At 37.7% G+C, this 13,744-nt stretch overlaps 1 protein-coding gene and 1 non-coding gene across 7 annotated transcripts in view; one reads left to right on the top strand and one right to left on the bottom strand.

The window, feature by feature from the left end:
* Positions 1 to 13,744, bottom strand: part of IFTAP (intraflagellar transport associated protein) — a 75,069-nt gene that overhangs the window by 42,888 nt on the left and 18,437 nt on the right. The gene's annotated exons all lie outside the window — the stretch shown is intronic.
* Positions 4,903 to 5,010, top strand: LOC117199029 (U6 spliceosomal RNA). The gene has a single exon (XR_004480216.1). It is a non-coding gene; the product is annotated as a U6 spliceosomal RNA (small nuclear RNA).

Genomic DNA, 13,744 nt, shown 5'->3' on the forward strand with positions numbered 1-13,744 from the left:
TGGGAGAATCACAGAAGGCTTCATATAGGAATGGGGAGTCTGAGCCGGGCTTTGAAAGACGGCTACAATTTCAGCAGGTGAGCCCTGTGAGGAGGTATCCCACAAAGGGAAAACTGCACAAACAAAGCTCCCCAGGTGGGAACACATGGGGCCTGAGGAAGAACCACCATGTATTCCAGGAAGGCAGGAGCACATATTCTGCGATGCATGGGAGGGCCGTTATTTGCAGGGCTTGACAAAAACTCTGTACTATACCAAGGCCCTTGGGAGTCATAACTAGAGCTGTGCTCTAAGATGAAATGGATGGAAGGCGGCAGAGTGGTTCAGATACTTTCATACTAGAAAGTATGGCGCTACTGTGGCAATCCAGGTGAGAAGTAAAGGGAGCCTCAGCGATGGATTTAAGAAATGAGAAAACAGCTCACAATGTGGGTTCTTTTTGTGTTTCTAGAACAGAAATGAAGACACTACCTCCAAGCGGTTATGTTTCCTCCCTCTAGATATCTCAGAATGTACACCTTATCTTCCCATGGCAATCTGTATTATTATTTTAGTTTAATTTGGCATGCCCCAGATAACTTAAAAACAACAACAACAACTAAACAATCTCTGTGATGGTGGCAGTAGACATTACAGCATGCTTGCAACCTGTCAAATGGATTACACGTTGGTGCAAAGAGGCCACACATATCATCCCATAATATAAACTCACCTTCCCAACTGCTTTAGTCAAGGCCACAGAAGGGAGCTGGTCCAGCGTGGGAGCAGATGCAGCGTATTTGAGCACAGCTTCCCTGAGCTCCCAGAAAGCCTAACAGGGTGACACTGTCTACACAAAGTAGGATCTTGTTTCTTTTTGTATCACTGTCCTTATCTACTTAAAAATTTCAAGGCTATGCACAAATGGTTTATTTTCTGAATAGGAAATATTTATGACAAGCAGCATCCTCCTAGTTCTTCAGCCAAACCCAGAGTCACGAGGCCATATGCTCACCCAGTGAAGCACTCAGGTAAGGATCTAGGTATCCGTGAATAGTAGCTCCACCTCTCCATAGCTTTAGTGAGGTGTATTTATAGAATTCACTTAAGTGTACAATTCAATAATTTTTAATAAATATATAGAGTTGTCCAACCATCACCACAATTACATTTTTAGATCATTTCCATCACCCCAAAAAGTCCCAGGTACTCATCTGTAGCCACTCCCCATTCCTACTGCCAAACACAGGCAGCCACTAATCTACTTTTTATAGCTAAAGATATGCCTTTCCTAGACATTCCATATAAATACAATCATATGATACATGGTCTTTTTACCTGACTTCTCTACTTAGAATGACATCTTTGAGGGTCATCCATGTTGTAGTATGTGTCAGTATTTCACTCCTTTTTATCATCAAAAACTATTCCATTATCTGGATAGACCACATTTTGTTTTTCCATTCACCAGTTAATGGACATTTGGATTGTTTCCACATTTGGTACCCCCTTGATTCTAATACTGAGTTGGATCCAAAGACCACCATCACTAATCCAATTCCACGCGGTGCCACGACATGCTGAAATCAACACAAAGGCCAACCACAGAGTTCCAGCTTCCCTTCACACCCCAGCAAGGGGAAAAATGCATATAGTAATTGAAGCTACAACTCTGATCATCTTATTGTCTCATATGGTCACAGCCTTAGAAACATGATCCTGTCTTCTTCTCCAAATGTATCTGAAATCATCTGCAATTACATTTCTTAATTGTCCGTGCTCTGTCTCTTCCCACTAAAATGTAAGCCTAAGGAGAATAGGGACCTCTCCATCAGAAACTTACTCACAATTCCTGAAAGGGAAAATGTTGTTTCCCCATTCCCAAGGACATGTAATGATTAAGACTGAAAGGTAGACTGACACACTACACTCCACCCAGTGAGCTCACTGTGTGCTTAGCACCACGCTAGGCTGGAAGACTAGGAATTGGGAAGGTTAAAGGACATGACTTCTGCCTATGAGAAACAGAATCTATCCCCTTAAAACTGTAACTCACTCAAAGGCATAACATTCTGCTTATCTTTCAGCCAGCATTTCCATGTCTAAGAATATCCAAAAAAATAATTAAATATGTGGGCAAAGATTTCACTACAAAGCCAAAAATGTCTGATCTATTCCCCTGAAAATTTTTACTTAATCAAGGCCTTACATTTTTTCATATCTTTGAACGAGCATTTCCATGTGTAAAAATTTATCCAAAGGCCACAAATAAGAAGGGTGCAAAAATGTAGCTACCAAAAATTAATACTACTACTAATACAGCCAAAGTCATTACAAGGACCTACGAGGCTATCCATACCTCATCCCCCACCCCCACCTCCACACCCCCCGACCTCAGCTTCTCCTCCTCTCACCCCTGCTCAGGCCACTCTGGTCACTCTGGCCTCCTCGTTATTCCCCAACCAGGCCGGGCACTGCTGTCACTAGGCCTCTGCACTAGTTGTTCCCTTGGCCTCAAATGCTTTTCCCTCAAGTCTCTGCAGGCTTAACTCCCTCTCTTCCTTCCAGTCCTCACTCAGAGTTTACCTTCCCACGGAGGCCTAACCAAATCACCCTACATAAAATTGCAACCTTACACCCCTGCTACCAGCACTCATGATCCTCCATACGCTGCTCTGTATTATTTTTCTTTCCCAGAGAAATTACTATTTTCTAACACAGATATTTTTCTTATTTGTTGTGTTTATTGTTTGTTGTCTATCTCCCCCTTACAGGATGCAAATTCCCTGAAGATAATGATCTTTGTCTGTTTTGTTCACTTATGTGAACAGCACTTCGCACATACTAGGTGTTCAACGAGCATTAACTGTATGAATGAGGATGTGCAATATAACATCATTTATAGAAGCAAAAAATTTGAAATAACTTGTGTTCAACAAAAAGGATGGCTAAATAAATAATGGCCTATCCATACGATTACATACAATGCAGTCATGAAAAATACTGTTAAATAACCAAATTTATTGACATGGAAAGATGTTTATAACATAATGTTATATGAAAAAGCAAGTTACAAAAAGAGTATATAGTATGATCACACTGTTACAAAATAATTATAATAAATTTGCTGAATATATAAATGAAAGAAACTATTAGGTTGAGCCCTTACTATAATTCAGGTACTATTAATATAAACAAACATCTATGTGTATGTGTGTTTTATAGATAATTATTTAATTCTAAGAATCAGCCTATGAGGTAGAGCCTATTACATCATTTTATAGATAATAAAACTGAAGCTCAGAGATATTAAATAACTTTCCTAAGACCACCTAATTTGGAAATAGCAGAGCTTAGGTTCAAATCCTGGTTGTCAACAAGTCTATATTCTTAACTAATAATTGTATACATATATACAAATTAATCAACAGAAAAATTCAGGAAGGATATATAATACACTCATGGTTTATCTCTAAGACACGGGATTATGGCTTTATTAATTAGATATAGGTTTGCCTACATGAAACAGATACCCAAAGTAACAATCAGTTAAACAAGATGGAAGTCTATTTCTCACTCATGCAATAGTACAGGTGTAGATAATTCAGGGCTAACATGGTTGCTCTGCTCCACAAAGTCATCCTAGAACCCAGGCTCCTCCTATCTTTCTGCTCTGCCGTTCCTAAGACACGACCCTTCTCCACATAATCCAGCATGAAGCACCACCACACCCTTGCTCTAAGCAAGAGTATGAAGAAAGAGAAAGAAGCCTGGACGTCTATTTCCCTCTGTTACTAGTGAAGGCGTGGTTTAAGCTACTATATCAAGGAGGTATCAAAATAGAGCAGCTGAAATAAGTATTTTATTTCTCATGTAACAGTTTAGGGCAGGTAGACAGGCTCTGTTCCATGAGATGACCCAGGAATCCAGGCTGGTGGGGTGCTCTGCCATCCTCAGCACATGGCTTCTACCTTTGGGTCTAAAGAGTTGCTCTAATGACTGCCTAGTTCCTGCCAGGGGAAATGGAATTAAAAGAGTCCAGGGCACATTTCTCAAGGATTTGACCCAGAAGTTACACATATCAGTTCCCCTCACTTCTTACTGGCACATACTTAGTCAAATGACTATACCCAACTGCAAGGGAGAATGAGAAATGTAATCTTCATTCTGAATGACCACAGAGTAGTTAAAAATTTTACTGCTGCAGAAAGAGTATGTTTTTTGTTTTGCTGTATATCTGTATACGCATGTGTTTTGGTGCCTCTCTGTATTTTCTAATTTTCCTACCATGAACAAAAAAATAAACATTCATTTGTAGAGGTGAAAAGCATTTTCTTCAAACCCTCAATCCAGGGAGAACACATACATGCATCTCCTTCCTCCTTAAGAAGTCTTTCCTAGAAATACCAAAGAAAAATATACATATACATATATGATATTTTACACTTACATTTTTTAATATTTTGGATTCATGTTTCCTTTAATATTTAACTTTGAGGTCCCTCTTTTAAATCATAGTTACCCCAATCATAAAATTTTACACTTGAGTACATTTTTTAAAATTACAAAGTACCCTCATGTATGAAATACAGAGCAGAAAAGTTACCAAAAGCACAAAATTATCGGAGGGGCATCTCCTAGAAGTACGTGCAACAAGATGCCTTCATAGCCCAGGTGGTCTCCCAAGTCTCTTGCCTGTGTACTCGCTAATGGCAAAATACTCAGATACTCTTCTGGCAACAGTAGAAGTAGACAGATTTCCCTGTGATTGGGTAACTTTGGCCTGCAGACACATGCACTATAATCCTTCAGACTTGGTACAGAATATATGCTGAACCAAAGCCCACCCTAAAATTCTGTAAGCTATTATATCCTAGCCTCTGTATCAGAGATTAGAAAGATCAAAGTAAAACCATTCCTGCAGTGCTTTGCTTTGGTAACACAGATACTAAAATTGGAACAATACAGAGAAGTTTAGCATGGCCCCTGCACAAACATGTCACACAAATGGGTGAAACGTTCCATATTTTTTGAAACTAGAGATTATCATACTAAGCGAAGTAAGTCAGAAAGAAAAAGACAAATACCATATGATACCACTTACACGTGCAATCTAAAATATGGCACAAATGAACCTATCTACGAAACAGAAACAGACTCACAGACATAGAGAACAGACTTGTGGTTGCCAAGGGGGAGTGGGGTGGGAGAGGGATGGACTGGGAGTTTGGAGTTAGTAGATGCAAACTACTATATATAGAATGGATAAACAACAAGGTCCTACTGTATAGCACAGGGAACTATACTCAGTATCCTGGGATAAACCATAATGGAAAAGAATATAAAAAGAACGTATATATGTGTATAACTGAGTCACTCTGCTGTATACCAGAAATTAACACAACATTGTAAATCAACTATATTTCAATTAAAAAATCATTCCTGTAACATGTCATGCTTTTTCACTGTCAAAGTATCTTTTTTAAATAATATAAAAAGATGACATTAAACTAAAGTTATATTTAAAGTAAAATAATTGTTCTTACACTTTGGGTGAACAGTGTGGACAATTTCATGAAAGCTATGGAACTTATTCCTAGAGAAATACTATATATACAAAAGCACAGAATTTTTTTTTTTTTTTTTTTTTTTGCCGTAAGCGGGCCTCTCACTGTTGTGGCCTCTCCTGTTGCGGAGCACAGGCTCCGGACGCGCAGGCTCAGCGGCCATGGCTCACGGGCCCAGCCGCTCCGCGGCATGTGGGATCTTCCCGGACCGGGGCACGAACCCGTGTCCCCTGCATTGGCAGGCGGACTCTCAACCACTGCGCCACCAGGGAAGCCCAAAAGCACAGAATTTTGATGAATTCATCCATCTTCCCTCGCCCCTCCTTAATCTCATTTAGGGTGTTTCTCAAAGCTGGTCTGAAAGTCAAACTTCCTGAGCTGCACACTAGAATTAGTAATTCAGAATTGGGGGATTGATCCCCAGGAAGCTGCATTTTAATAAGCATCTCCCAGGTGATCTTTACATACACTTAAGGTAAGAGTCCCAAGTAAAGATTCTGTGGAGCAGAATCTAAAAATTTAGAATTAAAAAGAAGTTCTGATACCTCATCTTTGTCAAAGCACATAAATACCTTTGCCTGAAGGTTATGTGTAGACATATTATTTAGTCCATCCACCAGAGGCCAGTGTAGGATTATTCCCTGCATTGTATAGTGTTACACTATACAATACACACTATACATAGATACTACACAATACATACTACACATAATTGGTTTTAACTACTTCAATGAAGAGGTGTGGAAAACTATACTGAAATATATAAAATTTTATTAAAATATAAAATACTGTAGACAGTATTTTACATTTTTTATATTGTATAACCAAGATTTCTTTAATATTTAACCTTGATGTTCCTCTTTTAAATAATAATTAGTCCCCATTGTCATAACACTTGAGTAAATCTTTAAAACTTATCAAGTATCTTCATGTATATTTCATCTGATTCTCTCCATAACCATGAGACACCAAGCAGACAGAATTATCCCTGATTTATAGATTCAGAGAGAGTAAGTGGCAGGACAGCAGTCTCAAAGAGTTAATAAATGCCTGGACCAGGTCTTCTGAATCCTACATTAGAAAAGCATCCTTTCCATTACACTGGTCCTGCCCACAACAAAATAAGAAATATAAGGGCAATATACTCAATTCTTCATAAAACTAAATTCCTCCAACCTAAGAAATTTCCCTTCACCTTGAGATCATGCCCTTCTGCCTGCCTACACAAAGATGCATCTACTCAAGACAACCTCTTTTATTCATATAGGTTGGAGAAAGCTGGAGTAATTTTCTTCTGTCTCCTTTATAAATAAATGCTTCCTAGAAGTTTTCAAACTTTATGAGGTAGAATAACCTCTTCTATATAAATCTGTAATAATATAGGACTCGTACATTGGCATATGAGAGCAATGCAAGAACAGACTTAAATTATACATGTCTTTCACACTCCCTCGTTTTTTTCAGAGTGCTCCAAGACATCCCTTGAATATAAAAAAACCCTGAAGTAAAAAAAAAAGAAAAAGTCTTTAAATCCGCTGTTCTAAGTATTCTTATTGCTCTTTTCTCAACTCGTATTAAGTGTTTATTCAATCTAAAATTGAGACTCGAAAACCAAAGGCAATATTCTAGATACTGTTTTATGCATTGCCTGAGCAGTCAACCTGTAACTGTACGTAGTCTACAGACATATAGATTGCTATTGTGCCTTCACACATCTAGAGCATTTGGAACACCCAGCACACAGAAATAAATAAGAACAACATATTTCTGTCTCATTCATCTTGTATTCCCAGATTCTAGCTCAATGCCTGAATTATAGCAGGAATACAGTCAATACAGAAATGACCTCAACATTAGCAAGAACTGGATTGACACTACAATTAGGGACTAAGCCCAATACGCCGAAATTAGATGACTGGCTATAAGTCACACAAAGCCTAATTTGGAGAAGGTGGAAAAAAAAGAGAAAATGGTACTTGATTCACAATCCCTTTTTTCTAATCAGGGATTCACACGCTACAAAAACTAATACAAAGGCAGGCTAAGTCCGGAAAGAACATGAAAATGGTACAATCGTTCCTCACTGTGCTAAGGGAGCAATGGGCTGCAAAAAGAGTAAGCTAACTAGTGTTCACTTCAATCTATCCCACCTGGAATGAATCCAAATAGGAAGGAAAAAAAGACACAAAAAAATCTCATACTAGACTGATTGTGGTTGGATTTTCATATAAGGAAGACATGAGTTCGGTTAAAATAAAGTTTCCTGTTTGTATCCCTTTGTGTTTAGCTGACCGTTTCAAAGAAAATATTATTGTTCTATGGCTGAAAGAACATTTTGCTAAAACCATCCAGATGTGACTATGTACCCATTCACTGAATCAAAGGACACAATCTTATGACCACCTCAGTTTCAAGTCCAGTAATTTACTCTTTTCCATCAAGTATAACAACATATTGACAACAATAAGTAAAAATTAAAGAAAAATGCATATGAAACAAATGTGCATGCACTTAATATTGTTTAAATTGGCTACTTAAAGGTTGATAGTAACCATCTTAAAAGTTCTTTGGCTACCAGTAATTCTTTGCTTGTGTTTTGGAAAAGTTCAAAATTCCATTTGCCTAAGAAAGTTCACCTAATTTATATGTACATATAAAATATACTATATATGTATATGTGTGTGTATTGAAAAGTTATAAAGAGAGAAATAAAATGATTCATTTATTTGGATATAAGTCAAATGTAAAACTTCACATAATATCTTATGTGTGTTTTACTGAGAAAACACACTAGAAAAGATATTTATTGCAAGAAAATATGTGTTAAAAACACTGCCGAAAATAAATGTAATGATTGTAATTCAAAATGTTGTAAATACTTAAATACATTTTCTTTCCTTATCCAATTACACCTAAACTACAGCAGAGAAGACAAATGACTATCTATGGACCAAATATTCATGTGTAAAATTAATATGAATTGTAACAACTGCGGCTGAAGATTTATGGTAATATCTCTAAAACAAAATGGCTTGATCAGCTCAAAATCCATCATAATTTGAGAGGGGGAAATTTCCTTCTGCAACTGAGCCAGCAGTTTTCTGTGTTTCATAATTTGTCAATTTGTTCCCGAAGAGAAGTAATTCAGTGATGACAAAAGAAATAGAGAAACAAATGAAAATTGCTTAATGACAGTCTGGGGGACAGTTTGGTCCCCCAAAGAGAAAGAAAAGGTTAAACAGCTGATAATGCTTCTTCCAAAGGACTCTGCTATAAAGTAGTTCACTTCATCCAATACTTTTTTCTCCTTCAGTGTTCTATGTGATATTTGATGTTATTCTGTGATAAATAAGTAACATACAGATAGCTACTAAATGTATGATCAATATAAAACCATGAGCTTTTTTTCTTCTCCTTTTAGTCTTTTCAACAATACCCCCCCCCAAAAAATCAATCAATCAATCAACTGCTTCCTTATTCTCTCCCCTGGGATACCAGGTTAATTAGGTGGGTTTTTTTTTTAATTGCCTAGTTGCTTTTATTACCAAGTCCTCATATGATGCCTTCTACAAATTTCTCTTGAATTTAACATCCCAGTGGTCTATATCTTAAGTTAAAGCAAGTTTACTGCTACTTGCTGTACTTGCTATTTTCAATAATGCACTTTACTGTTAAACTCATATTTGCAAAAGTGCTTCCCAAGTTGCCTTTTTTTCTTAATGTGGCTAACGTAAAAAAGGAAACAGAAAGACACTGCAAATGGCCAGTGAACTAAAAACACCGCTCAATATTCAGTAGGGAATTAAATGACTGATAACAACAGCACAGAAAATGTGGCTTAAGTGCCACCTGGAAGCATAAAGCTGGTCAGTTCATTTCCAACTTCCGCTGGCAGGCAATCTGCCAGTCGCAAGGGTGTCAAAACAATGCTAAGCCCGCTGGTCTCTATCTAATACTAGACAGAAAACAACTGCAAAAGGCTGCACAGCGAGGATTATTTTTTGTTGTTGTGTTTTCTTTACGAGAGAAAGCTGTTTTTATGCTCTACTGAAATTCCTTTTCTGCTCTGAAATTGGTAAGAGGGCCAGCTGCTTTCTCTATTTTTCTCTGCGGTATTTTTCTACAGCAGATTTTAAATTCATTCTTCAGATGGGGAAAAGACTCTTTGTCCCTCTTTGGAAGTTTAAAGATGCATTTCTAATGTTCAAATTCAAAATAGCTTTGGGGACCAAAATGATATGTCAACTTCGGAAACATGCTGTTTTATGTGCTGTCACCAGTTTCATTTTTAATTACATTTTTCAGAAGTTGTCAAGTGTGAGTGGTGATATTCCTTTGGCTGAACTGACAACTCAAAATGTATCAGTCCAGAAGTATAAACCAAGTCCCAGCCCAAGATCCTGAGCTCTTGACAGAACATACACTCAGTAAGGGAAAAAATAAAAGGCTCCTGAAATGAGAACTTTGAACAAGTCACTTGGCCTCAGTGGGCCTCAGGATCTCCAGGTAAAACACTTGTGACTCATCTTGGTTTCTTTTCCCTAATCCTCTGTCAGTCACCTGTTACCAAGTACTGTCACTCTCACTTGCATCGGCCCTATCTCCTTTCCATTTCCTCCTCCATGGCCCTAGTGGAGTCTGTTGCAACCATATATGCATTTCTGCTCAGCCTCCTAGCTAAGCTAGTCTCCCTGACTCTAGTTGCTTCTCTCCTTTTTTGCCTCTATTTTTCAAAATCACTTGCAGTGTGCGTGTGTGTGTGTGTGTGTGTTGAAATTCTACTATGGTTCGCAGTTAGCTAGCATATCAAATCCAAACTCGGGGCATCATGACATCGGGGCATTCTTTGGTGGGCTCTTCTTACTGTGCCTAGCCATTAAATGTGTATGTTCTTTAGGGTTTGGTCTGAGGCCCTCCTATCTGTGTTTCTGACATCCTTCATTCTCTTATTTTCTTTTTGTTTCATTTATTCAACAAATATTTATTAAGCATTGATTTATTCTACATTACCAAACACTGCTTTAGACACTAGAATAATAATGGTGAACAAAACCCCCAAGCAATCAGCCATCATGGAGCTTACACTCTGGAGAAGTACAGAGTGTAAGTGTTTTGGGGTAGCACATCCATTCCTATGGCTCACATTATCCACGTGCCAGTGAATCCCAGACCTTGAGAACTGCCCGATGCTGTATGGAAGGCAGAAAAGCAAAGTGGTTCCGGGTACGGGCTCTGGAGCCACGATGATTAGGCCCATAATCCAATGTCATCACTAACTAGTTACATGACCTTAGGCAATTCTGTTAGGGCTGCCATAACAAAATAACACAGACTAGGTGGCTGAAACAACACAAATGTATTTTCCCACACTTCTGGAGGCTAGAAGTCTGAGATCAAGGTGTAGGCAGGTCTGGTTTCTCCTGAGGCCCCTCACCTTAGCTTGCAAATGGCTGCCTTCTCACTGTGTCCTCCTGTGGTGGTTTCTCTGTGGACAGGCATCCCTGGTGTTTCTTCTTATGAGGACACCAGTCATACTGAATTAGGACCCCACCTTTATGACCTCATTTAATCTTAATTACCTCTTAAAAGGCTCTGTCTCCAAATACAGTTGCCTTACTGGTTAGGGCTGCAACAGATAAATTTTGAAGGGACACAACTTAGTCCATAACAGCAATTTACTTAACCTTAAGCCTTGGTTTCCTCATCTGTAAGTTAAGAATAATAAAAATAAAAATGTAAAAAAGAAATTCACTAGGTAATTACAAAGATTGAGATGACCCAGGTAAAGTGCTAAGCATAATACCTAGTACCTAACAAATGTCAGCTGCTTATCAATAAGAGAAGGTCAAACTCTCTCATGAGTATTAAGATTATTAAAACCTAAGAAAAACTGAAACCTATTCAGAGGTTTTGAAACTAAGAGTTTGGGACAATCAAAGACTAGACCACCACCAGATTATAAAGCCACAGGCATAGCCATTTGTCCAGAACATTCAGACACACAATGTTCTACCTAAGGGGGAATTTAATTCAAATATTAACAAGTGTGAAGGGAGAAAGGGAGATTGAGATGACAGGATATTTTCTTTTCAAATATATGTTGAAAGAACAATAAAATGCTAAAAGCACGAAGTATTGAAAGTGAAATGAGAACAGCGTAAAGAAAAAAAGAAACAAAATTACACATCAAAATCAGAAACAAGATCTTTGATCTCGACATAAGAAAATAGGTTAAAGTAGATAAATATGGCAGTTGAGTAAAAAGCTATTATTATGGGGTAATATAGAAACAGGTAAATCTGGATTCTAGGGAATCTGGATCCTAGGTATTTTAAGAATGAAATACGAAGTCCTATTTAAGAGTTAATCATAAAATCACAGTAGATTCATTTCAATTTCCAAAGCATTTTAAGCTGAAGTTGGTAAAACTGGCAACCTTAATGGAAATTAATCATTTCACCTGAAGCACAAAATCATAACAATAATGGTGTGTGTGTATGTGTACGTGTGTGTATGTGTGTGTGTGAGACTATGAGTGCTTGAGAACACAAACTATATCTTAATTGTTTTTGAATCCTTAGCATCTAAAACAAGAAACTCAGATCATAACAAGACACAGAGGATTACTGAATGAATAAATGAATGAATGCATTAACAGAAAATCAAGTATAATTATTTATATCTGTGTTTTTGTAACCTAAAAAAAGATGGAAACATAACAGATAAGGAGGAAGAAGCATTTTTTCCTTTAGACAAATAGTCCAGTATAAATTAATTATATTCACAAAGAAACTGAAATACCAAAGATTGAAAGTCAGCCTCTTATCATTATCCACAATAATGTCAAAAATATAATGTCTTCACTGATAATGAACAAAACCAAAATCTGCATGCTGATTTTCTAATACAAATCTTAAACTCGGTCTTACTTTCTTGAACTGATGACACTAATTGAGAATTCAATTATAAATGTCTGCTTAAAACTAATAAGTAATATGTCTCTTTAAACATTTTGACCAAACACTGGAGTCATCATCAACTATGCACTGTGATTATTAAAACCAGAGCTGCTTTTTAAAAAAACTGCAAGGGCTTCCCTGGTGGCGCACGCAGTGGTTGAGAGTCCACCTGCCGATGCAGGGGACACGGGTTCGTGCCCCGGTCAGGGAAGATCCCATATGCCGCGGAGCGGCTGGGCCCGTGAGCCATGGCCGCTGAGCCTGTGCGTCCGGAGCCTGTGCTCCGCAATGGGAGAGGCCACAACAGTGAAAGGCCTGCGTACTGGAAAAAAGAAAAAAAGAAACAAAAAACTGCAAAACATGGTCAACATAAATGTACTACAGTTACAGTTATGGTACAATATTAACAGTTTCCAACTGTTTTCCAAGCATCTGAAGCAGTAAAGTGAATTTCTTCAATAAGGCTATAGTTTTTTTCCAGGGAAATATTTTTAATAGGATTACTGACCCCTTTAACACTCTTGGAAAGAAAACGAATCCCATAAACATTCTGGCATATAACTATTATAAAAATAAATAGAACAATCAGTGGAAATGGTAATGTACTTGAGATACTAAACTTACTAAAGAAATGTACATAAGTATATGTGGTGATAGCCAGTTTAACACAGAAAAGATTCCACTTCATATCAGCAAAACAACCAAATACACTAAGACAAATGAAGGGCTGGAAAGAAGGAGAAAACTTTGAAGAAGCAGCTTTCATGTCTTCCGTCAAACAGAACTAACAGACAGAACACACTGACTGATCAATTCTGCTGGCTATCATTCAACTCTTAGGCTTGACCCTAAGTACTATTTGGCTTTTCAGAAGGTATTTAAATGTTTCTGGGGGAAAAAAGGACACTTACTGATTTAAGACATATTTTTCCACTCACAAATCTTTGTTGTAGGAGGAATCTTTTCAGGTCATTAGTTTATAATGTGGACTGGCGCCTAGGGACATTTTGAAAGGGAAAAAACTAGTGTGCTTGGAGATGCAGTTTATATGACTTGTGTCATCATTTATTTCAGCTCAGTTTGGGGCCTAAAACTGAACTCAAAATGACGTCACCACATCTGCAACAGTTTTTCTCGGCATGGAATGAGCATACAGAAAATTGAAAAAAGAATTAGACCCCTTATCCCAAAAACAAAAACAGCATAACCTCCTTAGAATATCCAAGTCCTTGCAAGGAG

Source organism: Orcinus orca, chromosome 8, assembly GCF_937001465.1.
Source record: "Orcinus orca chromosome 8, mOrcOrc1.1, whole genome shotgun sequence".
Classification (NCBI taxonomy): domain Eukaryota; kingdom Metazoa; phylum Chordata; class Mammalia; order Artiodactyla; family Delphinidae; genus Orcinus; species Orcinus orca.